We start from the raw sequence: 21565 nt of genomic DNA, 5'->3' as shown, positions 1-21565 counted from the left end.
GCCGGGCGCGGTGGCTCAACCCTGTAATCCCAGCACTTTGGGAGGCCGAGACGGGTGGATCACGAGGTCAGGAGATCGAGACCATCCTGGCTAACACGGTGAAACCCCGTCTCTACTAAAAAATACAAAAAACTAGCCGGGCGAGGTGGCGGGCGCCTGTAGTCCCAGCTACTTGGGAGGCTGAGGCAGGAGAATGGCGTCAACCCAGGAGGCAGAGCTTGCAGTGAGCTGAGATCCGGCCACTGCACTCCAGCCTGGGCGGCAGAGCGAGACTCCCTCTCAAAAAAAAAAAAAAAAAAAAAAAAAAAGAAGTATTAGGCATGCCAGTAGAAGTACATCTTATAGATTCAGAAAGACTTCTATTTTTTTTCCTTTTGAAAAAAAATCTTACCCTAGGCCATTGTCAGCTAAATAGCCTTACATTTGCATATTAAAGGAAATAACTCTGGTGAAAATCAGATAATAAAATTTACATCATAAGGTATGAAGAGAAAGTCTGGTGAGTTATAGGAAAATTAAAACAGATTTAATGGCCAATTAAACATAAAATTATAGAAGTCTATTTATAGGCCCTCAAATCTATACACATACACATATACATATACACATACACACACAAATATTCTATAGCTTTTACTTCAGTACTCTAGCCTTTTGATACGTACACATTAACCAGCTTGCAAAAATCAAAACATTTTTAAAAATACCTGTTAGATCCAAACAGTTGTTTTTATCTCAGTAGAAATGTAACAGCAGATTTAAAACAGGCAGAAATGAAAATAGAGGTAAAGGGAACCTAGGAACTCTATAGTTTACAGGTTGACTTCAGGGCACTTTTTCATTAATGTAAATGTACACAAAGACCATATTACTTCCATTTTACTCTGGCAAGTAGAAGTGCCATAAAACCTACAGAGTGCTTCAAAGCAGGTCATTCTCCTTGATTTCTCCTAATTCTTAGATTATCTGTTTCTTGCCTTTTTTTTTTTTTTGGTCTCAAAAGGAGGAACTGAGCTGTGACCTGGGGTTTTTGTGTGGTGGATTGACGCATGCTGCTTGTAGGCAGGACTCCATAGTGTGTCACCTCTGAATTGTTTCCACCCACTTAAGTGTCTCAGTTTCTCTCTCTTTTCAGACCTCTGAGAGGGCTCAAAATGCCGGGTAATCAGCCTTATATGTGTTTCCTGGATGAGCTATTTTTAAAATTAATTTTTGTTGGGGATTTTCCTGCAGGGCCACTGCACGTCGTTATAGGGGTCAACCCCTCAGACACTGTCGCAAGGGCCCATGGGTGCCTTTCGGTTGGGAGGCCCTTTCTCTTCAGAGCTGAGAAAACTTTGTCTCTCATTTACCTATGAAAACAACAGTTCAGTTCCTCATGCAAATGCACACAGACAAACCTAACTGAGATTATTTTGGGAGAAAAAGCAATAAAGAAAATCTTTTAGAATGTGTCACCGAACTAGGATTAGGATCCTTAAAACAAACAACTTCGTAGGAGAAAAAGAAAAAACGACAGCCAATACTGTCCTGTAAACTGTATTCAGCCACTTGTAAATTTGTAGCTCTCATTTGACATTATACACACCAAGGTCAAATCCTGTCACAGTGCAAGGTTATCTCTGGTATTCTCAAAACCATAGAGGTCAGGTCATGCAATACAGGAGAATGGAGCTTTAGACCAAAGAAGAATCTGCCCATGGCTCTTAAAACTCCACAAAGAAAATAGAACACCCCAAAAGGGGTGAGTGGCACCTTTCTTCTGAATTCTTTAAAGGGGTTCAAGTCATTAGAAGCCTTCTCTAGATTTTTTTGGTATTGCAGGAAGCAAACATAAAAACTGAATGCGTGCTTTTTTGTTTTCTGTTTTTTTTCTTTTGCAGCTGTAAGGAATTTTGGCCAGATTAGAGAAACCTTGTTACCTATAATTTTGATTTCTTACTCTTATTTGATCAAGTCAGGTAGAGTTGATCAAACCTGATGGGAGAAAAACCAGAACAAACAACAACAACAACAACAAAACTCCAACAATATGATCACTGAGTGCTGTAATGGTAAGGAGAAATTAAGATCAGCTGGTTGTTAAACTTTAGCCAAGACAAAAACTCCCATTCAGCTGCTTACATAGAGATGGCTCTCAGGCTGAAGAATGCTTTCTGCCATTTTAGAAGCAGGAAAAAACTCAAACTCATCTTCCCTGCTGGGAGCGAGCTCAAACTCTTCCTTCCTTGGTCATCGTCATGGAAACAGGAAATCTTGCCTTCCTAGTTGGAAGCAAGTAAAACTTCAAAAAAAGGAGTTGTACAGCAAAATATACTTTAGATCTCGACCAAATTTGGGGAGAGAAGGGATTCTCTAAAGGCGATGCTCCCAGACCTCAGCAAATTGTCCTATTGTTTTGAGTCATAAAGTTAGCTCGTGTTGGCATGAAGCACTGCTAGGAGATTTGTCAGATGTAAATCCTGAAAATCTGAGACAGGTCTCAGTTAATTTAGAAAGTTTATTTTGCCAAGGTTGAGGACGTGCAGCTCTGATACAGCCCCTGGCAGTCCTGACAACATGTGCCCGAGATGGTCAGAGCATAGCTTGGTTTTATACATTTTAGAGAGACAGGAGACATCAATTGACATATGTAAAATGAACATTGATTTGGTCCGGAAAGGAGGGACAACTTGAAGCAAAAGCTGGACAACTCAAAGTGGGGTTGGGCTTCAGGGCACAGGTAGCCGAGAGATGAACAGTTACATTCTTTTGAGTTTCTGATTAGCCTTTCCAAAGGAGGCAATCAGATATACATTTATCTCAGCGAGCAGAGGGATGACTTTGAATAGAATGGGAGGTAGGTTTGCCCTAAGCAGTTCTCAGCTTGAATTTTCCCTTTAGCTTAGTGATTTTGGGGGCCCAAGATATTTTTCTTTCACAGTAATAATGTTCCATGAGGCTGTCCCTTCCTATTCTAAAACTTGGTGGTCTGGTGAAGAAGTTTACAAGTGTCCTATCTGCGTCCATCATCATATTATGCTCTTATATTTTACCTTATTTCATCTGTTCAGACTAAACAGCCGTAAGTATTTGCTCCTATAGAAGCAACTTTATCTCCTATGCTACTTTAGTATTCTCCTTTTGAAAGAGATCAAATGAAGAGACTAAGAGGCAGAAATGAAGTCCACAGGCAAACAGCCCGGGCGGCGCCCTGAGCCTAGTTAAAGATCGACCCCGGACCTAACCGATTAAGGTTATCTATAGACTCCAGACATTGTAAGGACAAACACATTAAGAAAAACAACACCTGGGGAAGCTCCAATAAGGTTACAACCGTTTGTAAAAGCGCAGGAACCGATAAGAAGGCTGCTAAAAGCATAACTTCACATTAACATGTAAACCAATTGTAATGCTGTAGCCTAGAGAAATGTCTTGTTCCTCTGTAACCTGACAAGTCCTGTTTACCTCGAGCTATAAATAGCAAGCGCACGCATTGTTTGGGGCCCTCTTGTATGTTGTAGAACGGAGGGACCAAGTTCGAACTTGCATTAAAGATCCTTGCCGCTTGGCTTTGACTCTGGACTCTGGTGGTCTTCTTCGGGGAATAAACGGTCTGGGCATAACACTTTGATCCTCCCCAGATTCGTTAAGTCATCTTTAAAGTTTCTTATCCCAGGACTTCTTTTGAATGCCTTAGAGACAAGGTGGATACTAAAAAACTAAGCTAGACAATCTGCCTGTTTCGTAATTTCCTTCCTTCCTGAGAAATGACTGGTGTTTTATTGATTCTTTTGACCAAATAATACCCTATACTAATGTTCTGAAGGTCTAATTATGCTGCTGTCTTTGCTAGTTACAGTCTTTGTCTTATTAATAGCGTACGGATTATTTTTCCCTCAATAGGTTATGTTGCTTTTTTCCCAATTGAATCTTATTTGTTACTTGAAGGCCTGGCTGCATTGCCCAATCTGCAGATACTATTCTTGCTACCTCTTGGGCACCAGCACACTCTCAAGTACAACATAAAACAGGAGGAACAGAACACACTGCTTCCATCAAAGTAAATCATGCTTTTCATCTTCTTCCTACTTCATCCTCAGGAACATAAATCTCAGTGGGATCTCTAGAGGGCCTATCCCATAATGTAAGTTCTAGGGCTTAACCATTGATAGGTACAAGGTTAGTAAATGGAGCCTATGGTTCTACGACCAGATTGGGGGTGTTTTCTGGGTGGCTTTGGCCCCAGTACATCAAACTCATGAGTCATAGATGACTCCTATTCTTATGCTAAATGTGCCACTGTCCTCAAGGTAAAAACTATCCCCACTAGAGAGTAGGAGGGATAATACCTAGAGCCAATGTGCTTTCCTTCCTGTGAGGCTGTTTGTTCTTGAAGCCACTTAGATGTGTTTTCTATCTTTACCCAAACGTTCTGTCATCATATTCTTTGTAACTATTTCCTTCATTTCTTATTCAACATATTTCTGTAAGGCCAGTAGAAAGATAAGATTCAGTTCTGTAATCTATATTATATCCTTAAATATAATTTTTTTTTTAAGTAAATGGAACATGAATTCAGTGACAAGTGGGAAAGAAGAAATGCTCAAATCAATTGGCCCATGTTTAGCAAAAATAATTTGGCAGAGCACCTACATTGGTCATGAGACCTTCATTAATTTAATAAATATTTATTTAGTCCTTAATATGTTCCAATCACTTTTATATTTGAACAGGCCAACATGGTACCTCATTCTTTTGGAGGCTTACAAACTACCAGAAAAGAAAAATAGTAAACTAGTAAATCTAATCACATAGAAGAAGGAAGTGAGCTCTAAGAATTAAAGATATACAAAACTGAATTTTGAGGGAAGCAATAACAATAAGAAATGCATATTGCCAGGCACTTTATATATATTAACTTTTAATCTTCATAACAGTCTTATATCAGTTTGCTGGGGTTGCCATAACGAAACACCACAGATTGGGTAAACAACAGAAATTTATTTTATCACAGTCGTGGATGCTGAAAGTCAAAGAACAAGAAGTTGGCAGGTTAGTTATCCTCTGAGCCTCTCTGCTTGTCTTGCAGGTGGCTCCCTTCTCACTGTGTCCTCACGTGGTTTTTCCTCTGTGCATGCACACATCTGGTCTCTCTCTCTCCACACATACCTCTCTCTCTCTCTCTCTTTCTCTCAGTGCATGTGTGTGTGTGTGTGTGTGTGTAAGCATGCACAGGTGCACAAGAGCCTAGAACAGAGAGAGAGAGAGAAGGGAACAATTAACTCCAAGAAATAAGATCAGTCATAGGCAATCAGACATATACACTAGCTTGTCCAGTAAATAAACTTGGGACAATAGATATCAGCTTCTCCCCAATTTTCCTATTAAATAAATCTCTCTTCTTTTGGGAAGTAAAAGGGTGGAGAGCATCATGGCAGCTTTTTCCCCAGAACTTCCCCAAGGAAGGGTAAGTATTGAAGGGAGGTCACTAGTACTTCTTGAAAGGCAAGAAGATTTGGTGGGAGTACCTATTTTATGACTGACCCTAGAAAGAAACGTGAAGAGATGAAGAGAACAACTTCCTCCACATTTATCACCAAGGATTTTTAGATGTGCATTTATGTGTGCAAAAAAAAAAAAAAAAAATCAAAGAAACACTAAGGCTTTATAAATTTAGAAAGACTAATTATCACAAGTTAAAATATACTATATTGTACCCTAAAGGGGATATATCAGAATCATCTGTGGGTCAGGGACGGAAGATACGTAGTCTGAAAAAACTCTGCTAGTAATTCTGAAAGGATCCCTCAATTCCCCTCTGCCCTCTTTCCCTACACACATAAATTAAGAATCATTGATCTCAAGCAAGAAGGGAAAAGTGTCAAAAATAATTTGGGGAATATCAATATGTGGGATTTAAGCCAATGAAGATAAAATTATGAAATACATCAATAACGTTCTAGAAAATTAGGAGAATGCCAGAGCAAAGTGGATTCCTAAAAGCCAAAGGTGCAGATGGTTTCAAGAAAGGGAAAAGGGAAAATAGTTAATATCAAATGTTGCTTAATGGTCAATAATATCATTACTATTATTCTGATTTCAAATGAAAATGTGCCAGTTGTTTCACATCTGTTATCTCATTTGATCTCTCAACAATTGCATGAGGTAAAACTGAAGATTAGAGATGTTAAATAACTTGCTCGGATATAAATTTAGGCCTGTAGGATTCCAAAGCCTGTCCTATTGCCACACTGTTCTGTGAAGTCATTGGTGGTCTTGGTGAGAGTGGTTTTGGTAGATTATTAGGTACAGAAGCCAGAAAGTTTTGAGTTGGCACAGTTAATAAAATTTGAGAGCGGATAGGCTGTGATGACACCTGAAGTTTAACTGACAAACATGAGAGAGATGGAACCAGAGAGGTGAAATGAGTTCACCCTGTGTTTTGTTTTGTTTATATGATGCAGTTTCGTACAGTGACTTAGATCACATGCTCTTCATCCATACTGCATCTGCTGGAATCCCAGGTTGCTCATCAGCCGTGTGTTATTTAACCTTTGAGTTACTAAATGATATTGAGTTATTTTAAAATTTAATTTCCAAACATATTTACTGTTTGTTTCTTTGTTGTGTTTTGTTTGAAGACAGGGTCTCGCTTTGTCACACAGGTTGGAGTATAGTGACATGATCGTAGCTCACTGCAATAAATACTACATTCACCTTGTCTTTTACTTTAATACTGAATTAGTATTCAGAGACATAATATTGTCTAGGATACTTAAGAGCTTTTATGTACACGATAACATTTTTTGTTGTTCTTCCCAGACTTAGAAATAACTGCAGTTGACAATACAGGTTTGAGCTGCACAGGTTCACTTCTATGCAAAGTTTCTTCCACTGCTGCCGCCCCTGAGACAGTAAGTCCTACTCCACCTCTTTCTCCTTCTCCTTTGCCTACTTAATGTGGAGAGAGTAAGGATAAAGACGTTTATGATGATCCACTTCCATGTAGGGAACAGTAAATCTATTTTTTCTTCCTTACGATTTTCTTTACATTTTCTTTTCTTTAGCCTACTTTAGTGTAAGAATTCAGTATATAATACATATAACTACAAAATATATATTAGTCAGCTGCTAATTTTTTTTTTTTTTTTTTTTTTTGAGACAGGGTCTTGCTGTGTCACCCAGGCTGGAATGGAGAATGCAGTGGTACTATCCTAGCTCACTACAGACTTGAATGCCTGGGCTCAAGTGATCCTGTCACCTCAGCCTCCTGAGTAGCTTAAGGCTACAGGTGAATGCCACCATGCCTAGCTAATTTTTAATTTTTTTGTAGAGACAAGGTCTCACTATGTTACTCAGGCTGATCTCAAACTCCTGGCTTCAAGGGATCCTCCTGACTCAGCCTCCCAAAGTGCTGGGATTACAGGCATGAGTCACCATGCCCAGACAACGGTTTATGTTATCAGTAACATAAACAGTTGCTGTCAACAGTAGGCTATTAGCAGTTAAATTTTTGGGCAGTCAAAAGTTATATGCTGATTTTTGACTGCATAGGGAGGTCAGTGCCACTAACCCCTCCAACCTGGGTGAAAAAGCAAGACCCTGTCTCAAAACAAAACACAACAAAGAAACAAAAAGGAAATATTTTGGGAAATTAAATTTTAAACTAACTCAATATCATTTAGCAATTCAAACTCATCAAATAAACCAAACAAAAATATTATTCAAGGGTCAACTGTACTCAATATGGGTTTAAGTTTCCTCTTTTTATTTTTCCAAATACATCTTTAATACTGCTAAACTCTAGGGCCACTATTTTGGATAATTTTTCAATTATATTTTATGTATGCTTTTCGAGCATTTACTATAGGGAAGATGTCATACTAGATGCTAATGCCAAATTTCATGTTTCATATTTAAAACTGGCTCAAAGTGCTTTTGGTTTTGGGTTCCTTGCTTCAGTTCCAGAGATATAAAAAGAAATATACAGATGTTATTTGAAAATATTTCTTTGACAACAAAGCAGTAAATTTTAAACTGTTGTTGAAGAACAATCAGGAATCAACGATACAGTTTTTCCTTAGAGGCTGCTGAATCATAAAAGCCTATTTTAAAATGTTGCAATGCTCATACTTTAAAATTCTTTTCTTCCAAAGATATTAAAATAAGACATCAACACCCCAGCAATTTTTATGCATCTGGAAGGGTGTCCTGGCAATGGGATGCTGATGCTGTAGGGAGAATAATGGTCAGCATTTGAGACACAGGCAGCCCATCAATGGATGAGCTCAGGGTGGGTTCCAGCCAGCAAAAACCAAAGGGTTGCCACCTCCCCAAGGACCAATGTAACTCCCAGTAAATGCTCTCTGCAGAAAGTGTCATATTCTCAAAGTAAGTCCCAAGCATAAAATATGGTAGTTTCAAAAGAAATATTGGCCAGGCATGGTGGCTTGCACTTGCCCAGCACTTCAGGCTGAGGCAAAGGATTGTTTGAGTACAGGAGTTCAAGACCAGCCTTGGCAAAACAACAAGACCCTATCTCTACAAAAGATAAGAAAACAAATTAGTCAGGCATTTTAGCAAGAGCCTGTAGTCCTAGCTACTTGGGAGGCTGGGGTGGGAGGATTGCTTGAGCCCTGGAGTTTGAGGCTGCAGTGAGCTATGATCATGTCACTGTACTTCAACCTGGGTGACAGAGCAAGACCCTGTCTCAAAACAAAATACAATAAGAAATAAAAACAAAATATTTTGGGAAATTAAATTTTAAAATAACCAGTATCATTTAGCAACTTTTTATTGGAATTATAGAGATTTCTAAAATAGAGGAGGTAACATCTTTATTACTATAAAAAATAAATATTCATTGAGTGTTCATCTTGCTTCATATATACATTGCTCATCAAATATTAGCATTTGTTACTGAAATTTTAGATGGAAGAACTTAAAGAAAGGTTCAAAAAACTGCCTGATGTCAAAAAAAAAAAAAAAAAAGAGAGAGAGAGGGGTAGGTGTGGTAGCTCATCCCTATAATCCTAGCACTTTAGAGGCTGTGGTAGGAGGATGGCCTCAGAAGGAGGCAATACTTAGCTCAGAGGGGGAACAAACTGAGCTCAAAGTTAATAGAAGAAAGGAAATAATAAAGATCAGAGCAGAAATAAATAAAATAGAGACTAACAACAGAAAAAAATGACAGTAAAGATGGGTTTCTGAAAAGACAAACAAAATTCACAAACTTTTAACTAGACTAAGAAAGAAAGAAGTCTCAAATACATGAAATCAGAAATTAGAGAAGACAGTACAAGAAATACCAGCGAAATACAAAGAATCATTAGAGACTACTGTGAACAATATATATGCCAACAAACTGGATAACCTAGAAGAAAGGACTAAATTCTTACAAATATATAATCTACCAATACCAAATCACGAAGAAATGGAAAATATGGACAGATTTATAATAAGTAAAGAGATTTAATTAGTAATCAAAAATCTCTCATCAAAGAAAAACCCAGGACCTGACAGCTATACTGGTGAATTCTACCAAACATGTAAAGAATAATTGTCAGTTTTTCCCAAACTTTTTCAAAATATTTAAGAGGAGGAAATACATTCAAACTCATTTTATGAGGCCAACATTATGCTGATACCAAAGCCAGACAAGTACCCTGTAAGGAAAGAAAATTACTGGCCAATATCCCTGACGAACATACACGCAAAAATCCTCATCAATTTCTAGCAAACAGCACATTAAAAGGATCATACACCATGATCAAGTGGGATTAATCACTGGGATTAATGGGTTGCTCAACATACACAAATCAATAAATGTGATATATGACATTAACAGAATGAAGGATAAGTATCATATGATGATCTCAATATATGCAGAAAAGTACTTGAAAAAATTCATTATCATTTAATAATGAAAAGTTTGAACAAATTAGGTATAGAAACGATGTTCCTCAATATAATAAAGGCCATACAATACAAACCCACAGCTAACATCCTACGCAATGATGAAAAGTTGAGAGATTTTCCTTTAAGATCAGAAACAAGACAAGGAAAATTATTTATGTTATTTTCCATTATGTTGTTTTAGGATAATTTTAGGGCCTCTTCCAGCTTGCAAGTAAAATTTTTTTTTCACATGGTGTACTGATGTTTGAAGTCACAACATAAAATTTAAGGATCTTTAGTATACTTATATTAACTAAGATTCATAAGGCTTTATCTATGCCTCATGTAATTTATTAATCTTTTTCTTTAAATTATATTTATACTCTTTTAAATAAATTCAAAATGTCCCTTCCACTTAAAAGATACTACGTTGCCGGGCGCAGTGATTCATGCCTGTAATCCCAGCACTTTGGGAGGCTGAGGCGGGCAGATCACGAGGTCAGGAGATCGAGACCATCCTCGCTAACACAGTGAAACCCCGTCTCTACTAAATATATATATATATATTTATATATATAAAATTAGCCGGGTGTGGTGGCGGGCGCCTGTGGTCCCTGCTACTCAGGAGACTGAGGCAGGAGAATGGTGTGAACCCAGGAGGTGGAGCTTGCAGTGAGCCAAGATAGAGCCACTGCACTCTAGCCAGGGGACAGAGTGAGACTCCATCTCAAAATAAATAAAAGTAAATAAATAAATAAATAATAAAAAAGATATTATGTTATACAAACTTGAAAAACATATAATAAACCCAAGCATATCAATAACCCAGAAAAATTATCAGAATTTTATCCCGTATGCTTCATCTATCTATTTTTTCCTTTTCTTTCCTTCCACTGAAGCATTTAAAGCAAATAATAGACATGTTATTCCACCCCTACATATGAATTTCTAAAGCTATAGGTATTTCTGTACATAACCACAGTATGTTCTTTCCATTTGGACAAGATGAAGATGATTTTAGAAAAGATAGCCTCTAAAGCTGCTTAAACTCCACACATAGGGAGGAAGATCCACTTAAATAATTCTAAATGTTGTATAATAGTTTCAAGAATTCCATTAGTAGTTCTTTACATTGTTTTTCAGTTCTAACTGTATCAGCACCTTAGAAATCTCCCTCTGACACTTATTATGAAGTACCCATTAAAACGCTCAGCTATGTTTTTTCTTTATATGTTCAAATCACAAGACAAAAGTAGGATTTTTAGAGCTGTATATCATTTGTGAACAGCTTGCTATTTCTTCTGAATGACTAATGTGAGAAAAAAAAGTTTTAAATAGCTGTGGCTCACCACAAGAAATGTAGGGTATAAAGTTAATTCTGCAAAATATAGTATGCTTTTTTATTTTTTTTAAATAAAGGGGAACAAACAAAAAAGAAACCCAATGAAGTATTACATTTTAATATTTTATCTTCCAGCAACTATATTCTTCTCCTAGAAGTTTAGTTTCCGGCATTCTTAATTTTTTTTTCAAATTTGTTTCAATCTTTTTTGTAATGTGCCATTTCCTTTAATTGTAAAAATAGATGCCTATGCTACCAAACAGGTTTAATGAGCAAAAAAAATAAGGAAGAGATAAAAATCACCCACAAATGCCAGCATCCAGAAATAACTAATCTATGTCAATGTGATAATATAAATAATAGTCTGTTTCCATACTTTGACATCATATCATGCAGTGTTTTCTACATATTATTCTAATTTATACTTGTATCATGATATTGTCAAACCATTTGTATATTTTTTGGATATTAGGATTTTTCTTTATTTTTTGCTATCATACACATTGTTTTTAGACAGCTTTATTGAGACATAAGTCACATACTGTACAGTTCATTCATTCTAAGTGTACTTTTATGTGTTTTTTAGCATATATATAAACCTGTGCAACCACCACCACAATCAACTAATGAACATTTTCATCATCCCCAAAAGAAACCCTGTACCCTTTAGTTGCCATCCCCCTATCCACCCATCCTAGTTTCTCCCTGTCCCTCAACCCCAAGCCACCACTTCTCTATGGTCTTCTTTCATTTGGCACAATGTTTTCAAGACTTGTCCATGATGTAACATGCGTCAAAACGTCATTCCTTTTTAAAGACTGATTATCACTCTGTTGCCCAGGCTGAAGTTCAGTGGTGCTGATAATGGTTTGGCTGTGTCACGGCCAAAATCTCCCCTTGAATTGTATCTCCATAATCCCCACGTGTCAAGGGAGAGAAGAGGTGGAGATAATTGAATCATGGAAGTGGTTTCCCCCATGCAGTTCTCATGATAGTGAGTTTGTTCTCACGGGATCTGATGGGCCTGCCCTCCCTCCATCCCTCCCTCCCTCGGTCCCCCCTCCCTCCCTCCCTCGGTCCCTTCCTTCCTTCCCTCCCTCCCTCCCTCCCTCCCTCGGTCCCTTCCTCCCCTCCCTCCCTCTCTCCCTCCCTTCCTTCCTTTCTTCCTCCCTTCCTCCCTTCTCCCTTCCCCCGTTCCCCTCTTCCCTCCTTCCCTCCTTCCCTCCTTCCCTTCTTCCCTCCTTCCCTCCTTCCTTCCTTGCTTCCTTCCTTCCTTCCTTCCTTCCTTCCTTCCTTCCTTCGAGTTTTGCTCTTTAGCCCAGGCTGAAGTGCAGTGGCGCGATCTCGGCTCACCACAACCTCTGCCTTCTGGGTTCAAGCATTCTCCTGCTGCAGCCTCCCCAGTAGCTAGGATTACAGGTACCCACCACCACGCCCGGCTACTTTTTGTGTTTTTAGTAGAGATGGGGTTTCACAGTGTTGGCCAGTCTGGTCTCAAACTCCTGACTTCGTAATCCACCCGCCTTGGACTCCCAAAGTGCTGGGATTACAGGCGCAAGCCACCGCACCCGGCTGGGGTCTCATGGTTTAAGGGGCTTCCCCCTGCGCTTGGCACTCACTCCGTCCTGCTGCCTGTGAAGAAGGAGCCTACTTTGCCTTCTGCCGTGATTGTAAGTTTCCTTAAGCCTCCCCAGCAATGCAGAACTGTGAGTCAATCAAACCTATTTCCTCTATAAATTACCCAGTCTTGGGTATTTCTTCAGAGCAATGTGAGAATGGACTACTACAGGCGCCCATCACAGCTCACTTTAACCTCAAACTTCTGGGCTCCAGCGATCCTCCCATCTTGACCTCCCAAAGGGCTGTTGTTACAGGCAATCTGTGAACCACTGTGCCCAGCCTCATTACTTTTTATTGCTGAATAATATTCCATTGTATAAATATACAACATTTCATTGATTCATTCTTCAGTGATGGCATCCATAATGTTTGATCATGAATGCCTTTACATTTAATCTTTGCATTTCTATTATTGTTTTTATTTGATATTAGAGTTTTAAAAAGAATTACTTGAACAAAGGGCATGAATTCTTTCAAGGCTTTTAACACATATTATCAAATACTATCAATTTTATAGAAAAAAATAGTATTGTCATTACTGGTTCAATTTGTATTTTTTGATTACTTGAGAAGATAAATTTTTTCATGTTTTTAAGTTAATATTCTGTTAATTTTGGTATATTTTGCCCCACTTTATTTTGTGATGCCAGTTTTTTTTTAATTGGTTGCAAAATCTCATTATCGAATGAAGATCTCACCTTGGTACACATGCTGCCCTGTCTCCATGTGCAAATCTTGCTCAGTCTTCACTTCTTAACTTAATTGCCACTCCTGCCAACTACCCGTCCCTGCCCTCCTCAGTTTTGGTTAAGAGCCCCTACTCTGTATTGCTTTGCATCTTTATATAGTAATTGTTTAATTGACATTTTTGCCTATTAGGTTGTGAGCAGAACTGGAATGTACCCAAATAGGGCCCTGCAAGTTTATTGCCCAGGGTTAAAAACTGAGGCTAGCTAGTGGAGCCTGAAATCCAGTCCTTCTTAATTCCACAATCTGCAGTCAACAGGGGCACCTTTTTCTCCAGCTCCCGCAGCGGTACCCTGTGGACAGCAGCAGTCCTGGGAACTAAATCTATGTTTGCCTTTGAATCTTTAATTCCTACACAGTGTTGGCCAAAACTTAATATACGTTTGTTGAAGAAAAGAAAGAAGGAGAAAAGGAGAAAAGAAAAGATAACTTTTTACTCATCATCTGTTTTTCAAACATATTCCCTCTGTCCTTTGCCAAATAAATTTTAATATATTTTTATGTACTGACTTTAATTAATTTTTCTTTCACGAATCAGGCAGCCTCCAAACAAGAACAGGTTCAGAGAGGCTCCTGGAATTTAATTTTTAAAAATTCAATTAAATGTAATAATCTTTCTGGTGGATTTTTAAGACATATGTGCTCAGAAAGCACTTCCACTTTTTTTTTTTTTTTTTTTTTTACAAAGTCTTATATCCATCTGGAATTTAAAAAGATGATGTTTATTTTATTTTATTTTATTTTATTTTTTTTGAGACGGAGTCTGGCTCTGTCGCCCAGGCTGGTGTGCAGTGCCGCGACCTCGGCTCACTGCAAGCTCTGCCTCCCGGGTTCACACCATTCTCCTGTCTCAGCCTCCTGAGTAGCTGGGACTACAGGCGCCCGCCACCACGCCCGGCTAATTTTTTGTATTTTTAGTAGAGACGGAGTTTCACCATGGTCGCGATCTCCTGACCTTGTGATCCGCCCTCCTCGGTCTCCCAAAGTGCTGGGATTAGAGGCGTGAGCCACCGCGCCCGGCCAGATGATGTTTATTTTGATATGTAAGTAAACTTGATATCCTTTTTCAATAATTTGTGAGTTTCTTCGAGCTATTTACATAATCAATTTGTTCCCCATTGATTCATGATGTTTACTAAGTTCTCATGTACGCTAAAGTCTGTTTTAGATCTATCAATTCTGTTTCATTGCCTAACAATAGTTTGCAAAAACTGCCTATTCTATTATTTTTGTGATATAATATACCTTAATATCTTATAAAGAAAATCTCCTATAATTTTTGTTTCAAAATTTCCTTAGCTTTTCTCACAAACTTGCTTTTGAATTTCCAAAACATCATGTTTAATTCCAATAATGATAATATAACCAGTGCCACCTTCATTGGAATCATGGTAAATCTGGGATAAATTTTATGGGTCTTTATCATATGAATTTTCTTGATTTAGAAATGTGGGCCGGGCGCGGTGGCTCAAGCCTGTAATCCCAGCACTTTGGGAGGCCAAGACGGGCGGATCACGAGGTCAGGAGATCGAGACCATCCTGGCTAACACGGTGAAACCCCGTCTCTACTTAAAAATACAAAAACTAGCTGGGCGAGGTGGCGGGCACCTGTAGTCCCAGCTACTCGGGAGGCTGAGGCAGGAGAATGGCGTAAACCCGGGAGGCGGAGCTTGCAGTGAGCTGAGATCTGGCCACTGCACTCCAGTCCGGGCGACAGAGAGAGACTCTGCCTCAAAAAAAAAAAAAAAAAAAAAAAAAGAAATGTGGAATAGCCATCTATTTAAACCTCACCACATATTCGAATAGTTTTACGATGTTTTCTGTGTGTGTGGATGTGTGTGTATGTGTTTAATAGACGCTGACATATTTCTTGTTAGGGCAATTTCTAGAGATTTTTGTATCATTTTGCTTTGTAATTTTCCTTTTTTAGACAGGTTCTCACTCCAGGCTGGTGTGCAGTGGCACGATCACGGCTCACCGCAGCCTCAACCTCCCAGGCTCAAGGGATCCTCCCACCTCAGCCTCCTGAGTATCTGGGACTACAAGTGCATGCCAACATGCCTGCCTAATTTTTGTATTTTTTGTAGAGATGGGGTTTTGCCATGTTGCCCATGCTGGTCTTGAACTCCTGGGCTCAAGTGATCTGTCTGCCTTGGCCTTCCAAAGTACTAGGATTACAGGTGTGAGCCATCATGATTGGCATTGTTTTGCATTTATTATTTTGTTGCTATTTGTATAAATCACTTTTCCCTATTTATTTACACACTGTTGTTGTTATGCTGCAAATATTTTAATATAAAGTTTCTATTCTACCGCTTTATTAAGCTCTGTTACTAATTCTAAAATTTTTGTAATCACTCTATTAGGTTATCTAGACTCATAAAAATACCCGTTGCAAATAATGAAGCTCTTTCAAATAATTACTGCTCTGTTTCTGTTAATCTTATGCCCTTACCAGAATTTCCAAAGGAAAGCTAGGTAACAATCTCTGTTTGCCTCATTAGACACTAGAGCATGTTGCTAATGACAAATTGTATGAGTATCTGAGTTCCTTGAGACCAGAGCTCATGCTTTCTCCATTTCTGAATCTTCAGCACCTGTCACAATGCCTAGACTAAAGGAGGTGCATGATAAAAGTGTATCTCATCGATAAGCTGGTTGAAGTGAATAGAAATGTCTCTAAGGTTTTCCCATTAGTTATTATCCATGTTAAGAGTGTATCTTCTTATTCACAAATTTATGAGTTTGTATTTTAATTAATGCTACCTAATTACAAGAGTGGGAATTACTGATACTGATTTGTTACATGTTTCTAGAGGATTATTCTCAATAAATATAGATACTCTGTACGTTCTTTTTTACGGATATGCTTTACAGTAAGAAGTTATGCCAATAAACACAAACCTACTGAGTGCTGTGTTCATGATGTATTCAGTCTTTGAAAGTATCTATAGTAACACGGAGGTAAAGAATTATATAGCTAAGTCAAGTGACACAGGTATATAAACATTAGTTTTTCTTGGAATTATGCCAGGCATAATAAATAACAAAAAAACGTTTTAAGCATATTTTTTAGACATTGTACTAGATATTTTACCTATGTTACTTTTTGTTATTGTTGTTAATTTCATCAAAGGACTGTGATAATAAGTTTTGAGATTTTAAAAGTATTTTTTAAATGTTACCATTAGACCCACTTTTGTATAACTGCCTTCAAAGGAATCATAGTTTTCCAGGTGGCCAGTCACAGTGGCTCATGCCTGTAATCCTCATCATTTTGGTAGGCCGAGATGAAAAGATTGCAAAGAGTTAATGACCAGCCTGGGCAACGTAGTGAGACCCCATCTCAAAAAAAAACTTCCCAGGTAAATGATGATCTCCAAATCTATTTCTTTTAGACAACTGTGGTATAGAATTGTGACTAGTGTATTATTTTGTGATCTCTTTTGTTACATCCTTAGTGTCCAATAGGATTTTTGTTGCGTTTGCTTTAAATCTGAAATTCTGCATTTTAATTCAGCTACATAAATAATGCATGTTTTCAACAAAACTCAGATACAAATAATGTTCTAATATTGTTATTTATTTCCGTATAGCATTAATCTCTAGTAAGTCTAACTTCACAATCTCTTTTCTCACTTTTCAGTATACCTCTAGCTTCCAGCTGTTTTACCTAGAGACTCTAAGGCCTATGACTGCCAGAATGAAAGATTGTTACTCTTTTCCCTTGCTTATTAAGGTAGGAGGCCATGATGAGGCACTTTCCTCAGTGTCTTGGCTTTAACTAGATTTTAGCTTGGGAGAGTTACAGTGAAGGAATGAGTAATTATGGTTTAAAACTTTGCTTCTGTGTCATACAACAATGCTGCATCATGAAATGTTGAGTCTTGTCTCTTTTCTTGGCAGAGGGCCAGAGGGTGTGATGGCTCCTACCTGACTGATATAATTGAAATCAAAGACTTGCCAAGTTATACCAGCAACTCCAGCAAAACTGTGAACTTACTGGCCTTGGAGGACTATGGATTGAAACATACAAAACATCTTTGGCTGTGCATGCCCTTCACACCGACTGCCTAGTTCCCTCACAGAAGACTGTACCATGTGGTAGTGAAAGAGATCAAATGAAGAGACTAAAAGGCAGAAATAAAGGCCACAGGCAAACAGCCCAGGCGGCGCCCTGAGCCTAGTTAAAGATCGACCCCGGACCTAACCGATTAAGGTTATCTATAGACTCCAGACATTGTAAGGACAAACGTTGTGAAAGTCTCTGTCCTGCTCTAATTACCAGTGTCTGCCACATATCTTAGTCCTGGGCCCAGTACAAACAATCCTCTATTTTGTCCCAACTTCCTGAGCCCAACACAAATACATCCCCCTCCCCACACATCTCAGAAACACCACCTAGAGAGCCCCTGATAAGGTCACAACCGTTTGTAGTTTTACTAAATGCACGGGAACAAATAGAAACTGTTAATTGTGTTAACCAAATTACCAGTTGTGATGCTGCAACCAAAAGAATTCCTTTGTACCTCTGTAACCTTACATATCCTGTATGCATCGGGTTATAAAAAGCGGGCACATGCATCATTCGAGGCCCTCTTGTATGTTATAGAACGGAGGGACCAAGTTCGAACTTGCATTAAAGATCCTTGCCGCTTGGCTTTGACTCTGGACTCTGGTGGTCTTCTTCGGGGAACAAACGGTCTGGGCATAACAGTAGTTGGTGTAAGAAACCATTGTGTATATGAATTTTGTCATGAGGACCTAGTGGTCAGTACTCCTTCACATTACAGAACAAGGAAAATATAGTATGTATAAACTCTTCAGCAATCCCTATTTTAGGGAGCCCAAATTCAATTCACCTAAATTGAAAAAGTTCAAATATAACAAAGGATTAGATCAGTTATCAAGCTAAATAAATCCCAAAGCATACTGCCTTCTAAACTAATTGTATTCTATACACAGCTGTAAGATTACTATGTAGATGGACTTTTTTTTTTTTTTTTCAGTTAGCTTTGTGCCACTCAGGAATGCAAAAAATGTTTGGAATATCTTTTTGAATCCATTGTTGTTCCCAAATATTTATAAATTTCTTTCAATTTTAAGCCAAAATTCTGTTGCACACTGTGAATATAAAGTCAGCTGAATTATAATAGCTTGTTCATCCAACTTCTGTGAACAGGTAGACATTCACTGGAATCTTTCCAAGCCCTTGGCAATGGAAATATTTACCTATTGGTTAAGGCAACACTCTGCATTTCAAGTAGTGAACACGATGTTAATGCTTAAGCTATCTTAATTTTCCAAATGCTAATGGCATAGCTGAAAGTGTTAATAATATGACTATATCAGATCTTGTCTTTAGGGGGGCTTAATTTATCCTATCCTTGAGCAAACCATCTGGCATTGCTGAGCCCCAAGTTGCCTGGGCCTGTGTAACACTGGGTGGGTTTTAATTCTTTTGTCTAGCCTAGTAAATCATTCCATATGGTTAGTTTTTAAATGCCGGCTTGTTTTCCAAACTGAAATAGTAAGAGCTGATGATATAAACCAAAATTGAAACTAGAAGAAATTTCTCCTTCCTTATTTTACACAGAAGTGGGCTGGAGCTGCTGCAATCATGGGGATGTCTGACATTGCAACAAAGGAAGCAAAACAGAGCTAAATGAATCCTGTGCAATGAGGAGGCATTTTCAGGTAGTGGCCAGAAACTAGAAACTGCTCTTTTCTGGTTAAAAACATTTGTGACCCATAAAACCTTCTCACTGCTTACTGAATAGCACAGCTCTGAGATACAAACCAGCAAATTTACAAATCACAATGCTTTCCTGGTGAACCAATAGCTGTAGCAAATATATATGTAAAATGCGATGGAAGAATGAAGACCTCTTTAGAAGCCTGAAGAAAATTTATACTAGATATGAAAGTTTGAGCAATCACATAAAAGCCCCAGTCCCTTAACATTGCTTTTAAGGTCATCAGTGTCCTGGATGTTGGTGACTTCCTTGGACCCATTTCTCCACTCCCCACCTTGAACTTCATGTTTAACTCTTATTTCTTCCAGTACTTAGTGAATACTTTCCTCTCTCCAAGCCTTTTCCTGGAGGAACATTCTCTTGTCTGACTTCCTAAGTCTGAGTTAAGTGGTCTCCTATGTCTCCTCTAATAAACTTATTTACCCTGTCATTATTCTTAGCACGCTTGTTTAATTCCCTATTTACTGGCTTATCCTGCTTCTAGGCTACAAGCTCTGGCATATCTGTCCTGTTCACCATTGTATCCTGAATGCCTGGCACTTAGAAAGCCTTCAATAAATACTTTTTGAATGGAGTTCATTGCAGAAACACTAAAGAATTTTTGCATGGTTTTACATTACAAAAAATCTTAGTAGCAGGATCAGATCTCAGTCATATAGTACACTCAATTGTGCACATGATTCCTGTATTTATATTCTTTAAATAAACTGAATTTTAATTCCAAACTACCATTTCACTTGGATGTCAAGAAATTTAATCTCAGTCATTTAGGGGCTGGATCCTTCCCTGGGATCTCACAGAATCAGGGAGGTTTATATGAGATCCACGAAATGGCTGAAAGGGCTCCACTGTCTTTCTGGTCCTGCTCCTAGTCCACACATGAGGAAAGAGGCCCTGTCTATCTCTGCTCCTAAGCTACACAGGGTTTCAAGAATCTGAGCTGCTTCTGGGAAGCCCTGGCCCAGAGCCCCACCTTCCTAGTTATTCCTGCAAAGAAGTTGCTCTGAAGCCTGGTCACTGCCTCGCCTTCTCCAGTTCACCCCACCTCCATCAATTCTGACCTTTTTTTTTTTTTTGATCTTAGAAAAATTTTACCTCCTCCACTTCCTTCTCATTTCTCCCCTGAATACACTTTCCCCCTTTCATTGGCACTTAACCTTTCAAAATAGGACAGGCCTTAGAATAACAAATGCCAGGAAAGCATCTTGTTCTCAAGCCCCATAAATCTTGGGCAAGAAACATAAAAGGCATGAATAATCAGTTACAAATAGGAAGTGGAAGGAAATATACAGAGAACAAATATCCAAAATAATTTTCAACAGAGAAGACAACTACAAAATCCTGCTACTTCTTGATTGCCTTATGTAAAGATTTGGCCAGATGGCCCAAGATATTAATAATGTTAGATACAGGATTGGAGATAACTGCAGATGGGAAAAGATCAGAACCACTTCCCTCAGGCACAAGCTAAAATGGGTACCAGCTTCCAGAAGCATTTGGAAATTAGCATCTAAAACACACAGTTTTATTTAAAGTTTATTTTTCCTTTTTCTCTTTCATATTTATATGTATACACACGTATATCAATCATATGTGTATGTGTGATAAGCTTGCATATAATATACATATATACATGCATACATATATAATACATGTTATATATAAGTATATAGTATAACACATATTTATTTTGTATTTGTTTATTGTATATTAAAGTATACATTATATTTATATATTGCAATATATAATATGTTAATGATATTAGATACAATTTGTATATTGCATGATATTGTATGTTATACAATGTGAAAGGAAAATATCTTGTGCCCTCAAAATCACTAAGCTAAAGGGAAAATTCAAGCTAGGAACTGCTTAGGGCAAACCTGCCTCCCATTCTATTCAAAGTTTTCCCTTTGCTCACTGAGATAAATGCATAACTGATTGCCTCCTTTGGAAAGCTTTGGAAAGGCTAATCAGAAACTCAAAAGAATGCAACCATTTTTGTCTCTCACCCACCTGTGACCTGGAAGCCCCTTCCTGCTTCCAGTTGCTTAGGAAAAAAATAAGAATTAAAAAAAAATAAAATTCAGATTATTACATCTGTGTATCTCTTTGTGTGCACTTTCAAAGTACTTATGACATTGAGTTACAGGGCTTTGACTCCTGGGTCCTCAAAGGGACACCAAGTCCTGCTAAATTTTAAACACTAACAGCAATTAAA

At 38.2% G+C, this 21565-nt stretch overlaps 1 long non-coding RNA gene across 1 annotated transcript in view; it reads right to left on the bottom strand.

The window, feature by feature from the left end:
• Positions 1-4787: 4787 nt before the first annotated feature.
• Positions 4788-21565, bottom strand: part of LOC117090284 — a 39591-nt gene continuing 22813 nt past the window's right edge. The window contains exon 3 of the long non-coding RNA XR_004439961.1: positions 4788-5229. This is a non-coding gene — a long non-coding RNA (uncharacterized LOC117090284). The remainder of the gene's footprint in view (positions 5230-21565) is intronic.

Source organism: Trachypithecus francoisi, unplaced genomic scaffold (assembly GCF_009764315.1).
Source record: "Trachypithecus francoisi isolate TF-2019V2 unplaced genomic scaffold, Tfra_2.0 Lachesis_group11, whole genome shotgun sequence".
Lineage (NCBI taxonomy): Eukaryota > Metazoa > Chordata > Mammalia > Primates > Cercopithecidae > Trachypithecus > Trachypithecus francoisi.
The sequence above is the reverse complement of the archived record's forward strand: the minus strand, read 5'-3'. Positions and strand labels throughout refer to the sequence as shown.